This window comes from Bos mutus, chromosome 2, assembly GCF_027580195.1.
Source record: "Bos mutus isolate GX-2022 chromosome 2, NWIPB_WYAK_1.1, whole genome shotgun sequence".
Taxonomy (NCBI): Eukaryota; Metazoa; Chordata; class Mammalia; order Artiodactyla; family Bovidae; genus Bos; species Bos mutus.
The window spans coordinates 34063288-34075991 of record NC_091618.1 but is presented as its reverse complement, the minus strand read 5'-3'; the positions used below and the strand labels follow the sequence as shown (position 1 = coordinate 34075991).

The 12704-nt window shown below is 39.5% G+C and overlaps 1 protein-coding gene and 1 non-coding gene across 2 annotated transcripts in view; one reads left to right on the top strand and one right to left on the bottom strand.

The window, feature by feature from the left end:
* SPAG16 (sperm associated antigen 16) overlaps positions 1-12704 on the top strand; it is a 1070067-nt gene that overhangs the window by 483920 nt on the left and 573443 nt on the right. The window lies entirely within an intron of this gene.
* Positions 9224-9295, bottom strand: TRNAR-GCG (transfer RNA arginine (anticodon GCG)). The gene has a single exon. It is a non-coding gene; the product is annotated as a tRNA-Arg (tRNA).

Below are 12704 nucleotides of genomic sequence, written 5' to 3'. Positions count from 1 at the left end.
GAGACGAAAAACATACAGAGGATATGATACTGTTGAGTTAGCTGAATGCCAGATAAGAGATCTGAAATTGATGCTGTTGTTCAGGAGGTCCTGAACTATTCAAAATGAATTAGAATGTTTTTCTCCCCAGTCTATGACAAACTCTTGCATTGATTTCCCTTTTGATAAGAAATAATTTCTAAGATAAATGAGAAGTTAAACTGATTGTTTGACTTTTGAAACTCACCTAGACTTTAGGAAATTTGATTACAGCTTACTAATTTGGGAAGATGAAAATATTCATTTGAGGCAGGGTAAGGTACATTCTGGGCTTCCTAAATCCACATGCCAATGCAGGAGATGTGGGTTTGATCCCTGAGTCAGCAAGGTCCCCTGGAGAAGGAAATGGCATCCCATTCCAGTATTCTTGCCTGGGAAATCCCATGGACAGAGGATCCTGGCCAGCTACAGTCCATGGGATTGCAAAAGAGTTGGACACAACTTAGCAACTGAACAGCAAAAAGGTGCATTCCATAAATGTCTGTAAAAACCTCCTGAAAGTTTAAATGTGGAAGAAGGCAACTAGTTAAGAGGAAACTGAGAGGCTGCTTAGAATAGGTAATCTTTGAAAAAGGATTCTGAAGTCTCAAATAAGGCTCGGTTGTAAGTGGGAAGAAGAGAGGGAGTATTTTATGGAGGAACAAGTTGTCACTAGGCAGGAGAAGCAAAACAATAATGTTGAAAAGAACATTGGGTGTATTATTCAGCTTGTTTGTGGGTCAGAGAGTGGTTTAGTTTGGTGGAAGAAAACATTATTGTTGTGCTTTTTTGGTTTTGTTTTTTGATTGATTTCCCTTAAAAAAAATGAGAGGAAGACAGAAATTTTGTCAAACCCAACCCACCCCTGAAAAAGTAGCCATGAGCACAATAGTTGTGGATTAAAGGTTAAGGGCAATGGAGAGGTGAATACAGGCTTAGGTTGGCAAGGATGTTTCTTCTCTTGCGGGAAGCTGATGGGGCACTAACATTTTAGATTCTTGGTTTACTTGTTTAACTATTTGTGTGATTGGTATTAGTGACATTTTTTTTTTAATCTGAAGAAAACTCTTCCTAATAAAAAGAGTGAAATAATCACTCTAGTGGAAAAAGTTAAAATTTGAAAGTCACTTAACTGAACCATAATTTGCCTGGCCTTAACATTACTCTTCTCATGCTTGCAATTTTGACTCAATTATTGATGTGTTTTTAAGGTTTCATTACTTTTCATGGTTAAAGTGGAGTTATATTGTTAAGTTAATGAAAGATAATGTAGCCTTTGTGATAATTGAGGACTTATTTTTTAAGTACAGAAAATCCTTTTCCTGTAGACCATAATTATAGCTGTGTTCATTGCATCAAATTATACATGCATTATTAGACCTTCAAACCCCTAATAAATTCTGTACTTTACTGTTTTAGGGCTTTGTATATTGTAAGAAATATTTATATAAATAAAATCTAGGTTGTATTAATAAAAAACAACTTATCTGAATCTCTACATTCTTTAGGATCCACTTTCTCCTGATGAGAAACAGGGAATATTTTAATGGCAAAAAAAATGGGATGATATATAGTTACTAAATGATTTTTAAATTCATGATTAACCATTCATATTCATTTCTATAGTCCTGCAGAATTGGTCTACATCATATAAACTTTTTTAAACATTTTAATGAAATATGAAAGCACCATAACCTCCATGTAATACATGAGTTAAGAAAGGCAGTTTTGAAAAAAATTTCTTCAAATTATACTTGCATTTCTTTCTTGAATTCTGAAAGCTTGCGATCTTATAAAATGTAATCCTTTCGTATGGAGAACCATCTACTGGATTAGTATTACAAGCAAAGGGCTAAATACTTAGAAAACATTCATTATTATTGTGGTACCTATCAGATCAGATCAGATCAGTCGCTCAGTCGTGTCCGACTCTTTGCGACCCCATGAATCGCAGCACGCCAGACCTCCCTGTCCATCACCAATTCCCGGAGTTCACTGAGACTCACGTCCATCAAGTCAGTGATGCCATCCAGTCATCTCATCCTCTGTCGTCCCCTTCCCCTCCTGCCCCCAATCCCTCCCAGCATCAGAGTCTTTTCCAATGAGTCAACTCTTCGCATGAGGTGGCCAAAGTACTGGAGTTTCAGCTTTAGCATCATTCCTTCCAAAGAAATCCCAGGGCTGATCTCCTTCAGAATGGACTGATTGGATCTCCTTGCAGTCCAAGGGACTCTCAAGAGTCTTTTCCAACACCACAGTTCAAAAGCATCAGTTCTTCAGCACTCAGCTTTCTTCACAGTCCAACTCTCACATCCATACATGACCACAGGAAAAACCATAGCCTTGACTAGATGGACCTTTGTTGGCAAAGTAATGTCTCTGCTTTTGAATATGCTATCTAGGTTGGTCATAACTTTCCTTCCAAGGAGTAAGCATCTTTTAATTTCATGGCTGCAGTCACCATCTGCAATGATTTTGGAGCCCAGAAAAATAAAGTCTGACACTGTTTCCACTGTTTCCCCATCTATTTCCCATGAAGTGGTGGGACCGGATGCCATGATCTTCGTTTTCTGAATGTTGAGCTTTAAGCCAACTTTTTCACTCTCCACTTTCACTTTCATCAAGAGGCTTTTTAGTTCCTCTTCACTTTCTGCCATAAGGGTGGTATCATCTGCATATCTGAGGTTATTGATATTTCTCCCAGCAATCTTGATTCCAGCTTGTGTTTCTTCCAGTCCAGCATTTCTCATGATGTAGTCTGCATATAAGTTAAATAAACAGGGTGACAATATACAGCCTTGACGTACTCCTTTTCCTATTTGTAACCAGTCTATTGTTCCATGTCCAGTTCTAACTGTGGCTTCCTGACCTGCATACAGGTTTCTCAAGAGGCAGATCAGGTGGTCTGGTATGCCCATCTCTTTCAGAATTTTCCAGTTTATTGTGATCCACACAGTCAAAGGCTTTGGCATAGTCAAGAAAGCAGAAATAGATGTTTTTCTGGAACTCTCTTGCTTTTTTGATGATCCAACAGATGTTGGCAATTTGATCTCTGGTTCTTCTGCCTTTTCTAAAACCAGCTTGAACATCAGGAAGTTCACGGTTGACGTATTGCTGAAGCCTGGCTTGGAGAATTTTGAGCATTACTTTACTAGTGTGTGAGATGAGTGCAATTGTGCGGTAGTTTGAGCATTCTTTGGCATTGCCTTTCTTAGGGATTGGAATGAAAACTGACCTTTTCCAGTCCTGTGGCCACTGCTGAGTTTTCCAAATTTGCTGGATATTGAGTGCAGCACTTTCACAGCATCATCTTTCAGGATTTGGAATAGCTCAACTGAAATTCTGTCACCTCCACTAGCTTTATTTTGAAAGTAAACTTATTTTCTTGGTAATCTCAGAACTCTTTGTTGTTTGTCTTTGTGTTTTTGTTTATTCATTTAACATTAAGATATAAGACATCTATACATTTTCACCAAAAAATTTCATATGATTTGTAAATAAGCAATCAATTCCTTTGCATATATCTTGCCATTTAAATAAATTTCTTAAAAAGTGAACTGGTGAAAAAGAGGAGATGGGTATATTAGGATTAATGGGTTGCTTGCCAAAGGATCAGTTTGTTGCTGTCCATAACTAGATATTACAGAACATCTGCTCATTGAAAAATATGTTAGTGTGTTATGTTCATCTCCTTCTGCATATGGATTGCCTTTGAATGGGGAGATAAACATTTCCTAGATGATGGCATGTAAGATTTGTGCAGTTTCAGAGAAAACTGAGATGAAAAACTAATTTACCTGAAAAAAATATTCTTAGGCAACTTTATATAAAATAACATTCATCATAATTCTTGGCCATTCAGTTCAGTTCAGTTGCTCAGTCATGTCCTACTCTTTCCGACCCCACGAATCGCAGCACGCCAGGCTTCCCTGTCCATCACCAACTCCTGGAGTTCACCCAAACTCACATCCATCGAGTCTGTGATGCCATCCAGCCATCTCATCCTCTGTCGTCCCCTTCTCCTCCTGTCCCCAATCCCTCCCAGCATCAGAGTCTTTTCCAGTGAGTCAACTCTTCACATGAGGAGGCCAAAGTACTGAGTTTCAGCTTTAGCATCATTCCTTCCAAAGAACACCCAGGGCTGATCTCCTTTAGAATGGACTGGTTGGATCTCCTTGCAGTCCAAGGGATTCTCAAGTGTCTTCTCCAACACCACAGTTCAAAAGCATCAATTCTTCGGTGCTCAGCCTTCTTCACAGTCTAACTCTCACATCCATACATGACCACTGTAAAAACCATAGCCTTGACTAGACAGACGTTTGTTAGCAAAGTAATGTCTCTGCTTTTCAATATGCTATCTAGGTTGGTCATAACTTCTTTTCCAAGGATTAACCGTCTTTTAATTTGTCCTCTGTTAAAACCATTAATTCTCATGATTAGCTATGACAAGGATAGGGAAAATATATATTATTTCTGTTAGAGGGGGAACTGAGAAACCAGTCATTTTGTGTTACATGCAGGCAGCAAAGTGCTCATCAGTAGTTTTGGATCTCTTAGAGCCTTGGTACCCTAACTTAACATAGAGAAAAATCCATGGAAACAGTTCTTTGGGCAGATTAGTGTGAAGCAAGAGTCCACCTATAACTTCTTTCTACTAGTCTACACTTCCAGTGAGCACTATAAGATTGAAAAACACCAACAGGTAACCCTCTGACTTGTTTTCACTGTTATTGCAAGACTTTTATAAACACTGTCACCGTTAAATACGTTTGAGGAGTTTAGATGTGAAATCTGTGTGTGTGTGCTTAGTTGCTCAATCATGTCTGACTCTTTGCAGCCCCATGGATGTGGCCCACCAGGATCCTCTGTCCATGGGGATTCTCCAGGAAAGAAGACTGGAGTGGGTTGCCATGACCTCCTCCAGGGGATCTTCCTAACCCATGGATTGAACCCATATCTTCCCAACCCAGGGACTGAACCCAGGTTTCCTGCATTACAGGCAGATTCTTTACAGTCTGAGCCACCAGGAAAGCTCTACATATGAAATAGGGAGATATTTAAAACCCAGATATGTGACTTATATTAGAAAAAAATAAAAAATTTTTAGAAATTTGAAAATGATTCTTAAATGTTGAATTATTTAAAAAAGAGTAACCAACATTTAACCAAGCACCTAATATGTGACAGGTACTTTCCTAAATCCTGTCTGTAATATATAATTTAATTTAAATTCTGTGTAATACTCTGGCTTCTCTGATGGGTGAGACTGTAAAGAATCTGCCTGTAATGCAGGAGACCTGGGTTCGATCCCTGCATCAGGAAGATCCCCTGGAAAAGGGAATGACAACCCACTCCAGTATGTTTGCCTGGAAAATCCCATGGACAGAGGAGCCTGGTGGGTTCCAGTTCATGGTGTTGCAAAGAGTCAAATGTGACTGAGTGACTAACACACACACAGACACACACACACACACATACATTTAATTCCCTAACATTCATGTTCTATAAATGAGAAAATAAATTTATAGGCACATAACCTAGATGATTTTTTCAACGTATGGAGGATATTATTTTAGAAATCTTAAGAAAATTATAGAAAGGCAAACCTTGATAACTTCTGTATCTCAAGAACGCTTATTTTGTAGGTAATTTCTAGAGGAAAATCTGATTTCCAGAGTTTAATGCTTCCTCTTACTTCAGAAATTATTTCATGAAACGAGTCATAGATAGGCACTCAATTCACAGTTCCTAACTTATGGATTTGGCCCACATTCATCAAAACTGTCTTCTATAAGTCTACAAAAGCAACTGCAAACCTGAAAGCAATAGGCCCATTGTTGTTAAGTCACTGCGTCATGTCCAGCTCTTTTGTGACCCCATGGACTGTAGCCCACCAAGTTATTCTGTCCATGAGATTCCCCAGGCAAGAATATTGGTGTGGGTTGCTATTTCCTTCTCCAGGGAATCTTCCTGACCCAGGGATGGAACCGGCATTTCCTGCATTGCCAGGCAGATTCTTTACCACTGATCCACCAGTGAAGCAGCCAGTAGGCCCTTTAAGAGCTACCTAAAACTGTTAGGCTCAAATCCAGCATGCCCCAAGATTATGAAAACCATGTTATTCTAGTCTTCCAAATGCTAGTGCTTGCTTTTCCTTCAATATTTGGCATTTAGAGAGCCAGTAGATAAACACCCTCTTTTCTTGATCAAGTCAAGAATTCATAGGACTGTGAAAGATGGAGATTAAATATTAGGTTTTACTGGTTAAAGGGATTAAAGGGATATTACAATGTGTTGCCTTAATGGGCTTTCCGATACTCCATCTTGTAAATAGGCTAACCTCCCGGGGCACAGATAATGCTGAGTGATAGCTGGCTTGTCACATAGGGGCTTATCCTTGCAAAGAACAACACAGAAGAGCTTGGAAATGCAGATTCACTACAGGCAGGCTGATCCAGAAAAGAGAGAAGTTAGAAGAAGCTATCTCTTGTAATGCTAACCCTTTACTCCAGAGTTGCTTTGTGACCGCTCAGATACGTTTTTTCTACATCCTCAGAAGGATGGAGTTGGGGAAGAAAGAAGTCGAGTATTTTTTACAGGAGATTCCTCATTAACACACACAAGACCTAGATGAGAGCCTTCCCTCTAGCCATTTTTAATAATTATACTATGAAACTTACAATAATTTGAATTTTTTAGAGCCGCTTGTAGCAGTTGTAGATTGTTTATAGTTCAGAGCAGCAGGTTGGGCGACAGTAGTAGTAGGAATACGGAAGCTAAAACCTAAAGGTCAAGGAACTAGTTACTTTCTTATTTGTGTCCTTTTATCTTCAAACTGTCAAAAAACAGAGGCTTAGAACAGGGAATACTCATTTTGTATAAAGATTTTCTACTTCTCTCCTTTGACATTTCCAGCAACTTAGTAGTAGCGTGACTGAATGAAACCGAAAGTAATGGATAGGAAAAGGTACATGGAAGGAGTATTCAGTGTAAATAGTTCCATCTCAGCCTAATTAACATTCAAAGATCAGATAGAAAACATAAAGTCAAAAAGAAGAACAAAATTTACAGGGAAATAACAGTACTTGATAAAGAGGGACTGTAATTGGTAGACATTAAAAGAGTGATTTTGTTCATCTCTAATTTCTAACAAAACTGAAGGTCAGTTCAGTTCAGTTCAGTCGCTCAGTCATCCGACTCTTTGCGACCCCATGAATGACAGCACACCAGGCCTCCCTGTCCATCACCATCTCCCCAGAGTTTACTCAAACCCATGTCCATCAAGTCGGTGATGCCATCCAGCCATCTCATCCTCTGTCGTCCCCTTCTCCTCCTGCCCCCAATCCCTCCCAGCATCAGAGTCTTTTCCAATGAGTCAACTCTTCGCATGAAGTGGCCAAAGAACTGGAGTTTCAGCTTTAGCATCATTCCTTCCAAAGAAATCCCAGGGCTGATCTCCTTCAGAACGGACTGGTTGGATCTCCTTGCAGTCCAAGGGACTCTCAAGAGTCTTCTCCAACACCATAGTTCAAAAGCATCAATTCTTCGCTGCTCAGCCTTCTTCACAGTCCAACTCTCACATCCATACATGACCACTGGAAAAACCATAGCCTTGACTAGACAGACCTTTGTTGGCAAAGTAATGTCTCTGCTTTTGAATATGCTGTCTAGGTTGGTCATAATTTTCCTTCCACGGAATAAGCGCCTTTTAATTTCATGGCTGCAGTCACCATCTGCAGTGATTTTGGAGCCCCCCAAAATAAAGTCCCTCACTGTTTCCACTGTTTCCCCATCTATTTGCGATGAAGTGATGGGACCACATGCCATGATCTTCGTTTTCTGAATGTTGAGCTTTAAGCCAATTTTTTCACTCTTCTCTTTCACTTTCATCAAGAGGCTTTTTCGTTCCTCTTCACTTTCTGCCATAAGGGTGGTATCATCTGCATATCTGAGCTTATTGATATTTCTCCTGGCAATCTTGATTCCAGCTTGTGCTTCTTCCAGCCCAGCGTTCCTCATGATATACTCTGTATATAAGTTAAATAAGCAGGGTGACAATATACAGCCTCAACATACTCCTTTTCCTATTTGGAACCAGTCTGTTGTTCCATGTCCAGTTCTACCTGATGCTTCCTGACCTGCATACAGTTTTCTCAAGGGGCACATCAGGTGGTCTGGTATTCCCATCTCTTTCAGAATTTTCCACAGTTTATTGTGATCCACACAGTCAAAGGCTTTGGCATAGTCAATAAAGCAGAAATAGATGTTTTTCTGGAACTCTCTTGTTTTTTCCATGATCCAGCCTAAGTTTATACAAAATGAACTAAGGTAGTATTTTTACATGATTATCTGCCCACATCATTCTTTTTATCCCCTCCAGTTTAAATGCTTTAAGGTACTAGAAGTGTTGATAAAGGCATGGGGGAGGGGCCAGGGGAACAGCTGGATCTGCCATGTAAGACGATGGAAAGATATCAAGTAAATTTAAAATAAAATACGTGAGGTCATTAAATCACATGAAATTCTACAGGTCACTGAAACCTTATATTGAAAAGAGATAAAGCAGAATGTGCAAGCACACAGAACTTGAGGTAAAGAGAGGGCTACAGACGTGGAGTTTAAACAAGCAGAGTTAAGAGGTTAATTAATTCTGCAGCACACACTTAACCATCTCTCCTGATTGCCCTTGCGGTGATATTCCCTCTCCTGACTAAAGAAAACAAATGTTAAAACATTAACTTATACATATACACACACAGATACAAGCACATAATACAAAAATATCTGGAGGCAGAACTTTATGTTATAGGAGAAACACTGAGTATTTTCCAGAGAGCCCTGTGCTGCAGACGTTGAGTGCTGCAACAGGGAAAGTGATCTGAGTTATTTATTAACAGAGGGTTGATTAAACTGTGTGCTTGAGAGAATTGGGAAGGGTGCATACCTTTCCTTTCTTGCACTGAATTTGGTAGAACTCAGGGTAGATAATAAATCAAGGAATTGAATATCTGTGCAGTTGCTCCTGTTCAGACTAATTGATTGTAATATTGGGCTGGTCGTAAATAGAAGATCCAAAGTGAAGTTGCTCAGTTGTGTCTGACTCTTTGGGACCCCATGGACTGTGTAGCCTACCAGGCCCCTCTGTCCATGGAATTTTCCAGGCAAGAGTACTGGAGTGGGTTGCCATTTCCTTCTCCAGGGGATCTTCCCGACCCAGGTATTGAACCTGGGTCTCCTGCACCGCAGGCAGATGCTTTACCATCTGAGCCACCAGGGATATTGCATGCAAGATCCAAGGCTTACCTGAAATGTAGCAGATCAATGCTTAGATTGCTCTTTCTGTCCCCTTTTCTTACCCAAAATCAGTAGTTGGAAAGAGGATTTGTTGTTGTTCAGTTGCTCAGTTGTGTCCGACTCTGCAACGCCATGGACTGCAGCACAGCCAGGCTTGCCTGCCCTTCACTATTTCCCAGAGCATGCTCAAACTCATGTGCATCAGGTTGGTGATGCCATCCAGCCATCTCATCCTCTGTCGTCCCCTTCTCCTCCTGCCTTCAATCTTTCCCAGAATCAGGGTCTTTAGGAGTTTCTACACACCTCTTTACTTTTGTTTCCTTCTCATAGAGCAGAAAAAGGAAGACTGCAGTAGCATCTATGATGCAGAGACAAATGTATGGGGATAAAAGACAAAGCAATATCTTACTGCATGGCCAGTTATCAGGATGTGTTTCGCATCTTTTTCGTGTTTTCTTAATCTTCCATTATTTGGATCCATTTCTGTCCACCTTGTTCCCTCTAGGATTTATGTCTCACCATCTTAGGGTTTTTAGCAGATCTCACTTTGGCCCAATTAGTCATCTAATGCCATCCCTTAAACTTGAACAGTTCATTTTATTCAATTCTGGCCATGTACATCGGATCACCAATCTTGAATTTAACTCGTTTGTGTTTTTACGTAACTTTAATGTTTTTATCAACTCAGTTCTTACTACTGCCCCCTTCATCTGACTCCATATCTTCTCCCCAGTCCCCTGGAAACCAACTGGGGGCTCACTCACTGGTGTTCTTCATTTTCCTCTAGTTACGCCAGCTCTACAGTGAATGCCAGTTCGTCCCTTTTCTTGTCCCCATCAGTTCTGCCACATGGCCTTTGACACCCATGAGGCATTATGATGCAAGTTCTTTCAGTCTTAGTACAGATTTCAATATAGAAATTGAGATTCATAACAATTTTTGTAACATGCTAATTTCAATATATGTCTTAAATTCCAAAACTTGGGTTTCCCTGGTGGCTCAGATGGTAAAGAATCTGCCTGCAATGAGGGAGACCTGGGTTTGATTCCTTGGTTGGGAAGCTCCCTCAGAGAAGGGAGGGGATCTGGCCTGGAGAATTCAATGGACAGAGGAGCCTGGCAGGCTACAGCCAATGGGGCCACAAAGAGTCTGATATGACTGAGTGGCTTTCACTTTCACTTTTCCTAAACTTCTTTGTAAAAGAATGCTGAATTTTAGTCAGTACTCTCAAATAATAAAGGAACCACACATAATTCATTTTGATTTTCTAACAATTATCAAACAGCTACAAAAAGAAATTGTCAGTAATTAAATATCATGACAGTCATCAGATTGACTTGGTGGTTTCTAATAAATTAGGCTAAGAACAGAATTTTGTACTATGCTATGCTATGCTAAGTCACTTCAGTCGTGTCCAACTCTGTGCGACCCCATAGATGGCAGCCCACCAGGCTCCCCCGTCCCCGGGATTCTCCAGGCAAGAACACTGGAGTGGGTTGCCATTTCCTTCTCCAGTGCATGAAAGTGAAAAGTGAAAGTGAAGTCGCTCAGTCGTGTCTGACTTTTAGCGACCCCATGGACTGCAGCCCACCAGGCTCCTCCATCCATGGGATTTTCCAGGCAAGAGTAGTGGAGTGGGGTGCCATTGCCTTACTTTGATGTATAAATGCACCTCAATTCCATGTCTTAAGTAGTAATACTTCTAGTTATTCCTCAATTATATGTAGGTTTTGTTTTCTAAATATCCTCCTTGAAAAGAGATTTTCATGATAGAGCTCTTGCCATGAAGATGTTTGATTTCAACTTAGAAAGTACCTACTCTATGTCACTAACATACTAAGGAAATGTGAAATGGAAAATTTTTAATATTCATAACTATACAGAATTCTTGTAGACTGCTGAAACATGAAGTAACCAAATAAACTTTATTATTGAAATGAGTTTCTTAAGAATATAAATGCATAATGTGACTTTTCAAACTTGTTAAACTCTAAAGAGCTACAGCAATTTCATAATATGAAACAGTGTGTATAAAACTATGTAGCATAAAATGTTTAGCAGCTAAGGTAGCAGGGAAGTTCCAGGAGCTGTTTTCATAAATCTGAAAGTAGTTAACCTGTTTCATTGATCTTCTTTATTCCATTTACTAAAATAGTGGGGCCTGCCTCCCTCTGTCTTTGAACTTTATAAATTTCATTTTGTTGATGCTATGTATTTTAGAATGGTCTTTCTTTTACATATTGTAACAATTTTTGTAACTAGAACTTCTGGAGGTTATGGAAATTATATATTGTTTAGCTTAAGAATATATTTTCTTAAGTTTGTTTTGTTTAATAAATAAAACAGGGATACTTTTTATTTAGAAAACAGGATAAATGATATCACATTTTTTAACATGAGAAAACAAAAACATAATAAATTCAAATGACTTTTCTTGAAGGCCATGGTCTGATCTTAAGAATTTTCATTTGGGAGGTAATTGGGAAATGGCCTGGCTAATGCACTCACCAAAGTGGAAGTGCCCTCACCTGTGAAACAAGGATACTTGGCTCTGTAGATGACGTGAGAGTTTATTTTGCAAGATTATGAAGCTGCATATCTGCATATATGTTGACTTTTCATAAATGGTGAAAAGTGTTTGAATGTCGGTAGATAATCTTTACCCTTGTGAACGTTTTGGGTGAATTTTTCTTACAAAAATATAAATCTATGAATTTCAATGGAGCATTTATATAGAATAGGTAACAATCGTAGTGTTACCCTGGAGATAAACCAAAACACACATACAGTCTTGACTGCCTCTTTCCTTGCCCATAATTAGGATTAAAACTACCAGCCAGGTAACAAGCCAAGAGGAAGACTATTTGGTACCCCACCAGGCCCCAAATTTACTATGTGTACAAGGCTGGAAGAACACTGGACAGGGAAAATTAAAAGGAAGTGTTAGCCTTTAATGACTACCCTCTGGATAATTATTAATAATGTCATGGGCCATGTTGTGCTAAGTCGCTTCAGTCATGTCTGACTCTTGTGGGACCCTGTGAACTGTAGCTGGTCAGGATCATCTGTCCATGGGATTCTCCAGGCCAAAATACTGGATGGATTGCCATTCCCTTCTCCAGGGGATCTTCCTGACCCAGGAATCGAACCAGCATGTCTTACGTCTAACCTGATTTGGCAGGTGGGTTCTTTAACACTAATGCCACATGGGAAGCCTCCCTATTAATAATGCCAGAAACTGTGAAAATGCCTTACCTATTTAGTAAAAATGAAGGGAAGATACTTTCCACATCCTGACAATACAAATCCCATATAGCTTTGAATGAAATCTATACTATTACATTTTTAAAGTGCCAGGGAAGTATTGATATTTCATATTTTCACATTTTCTT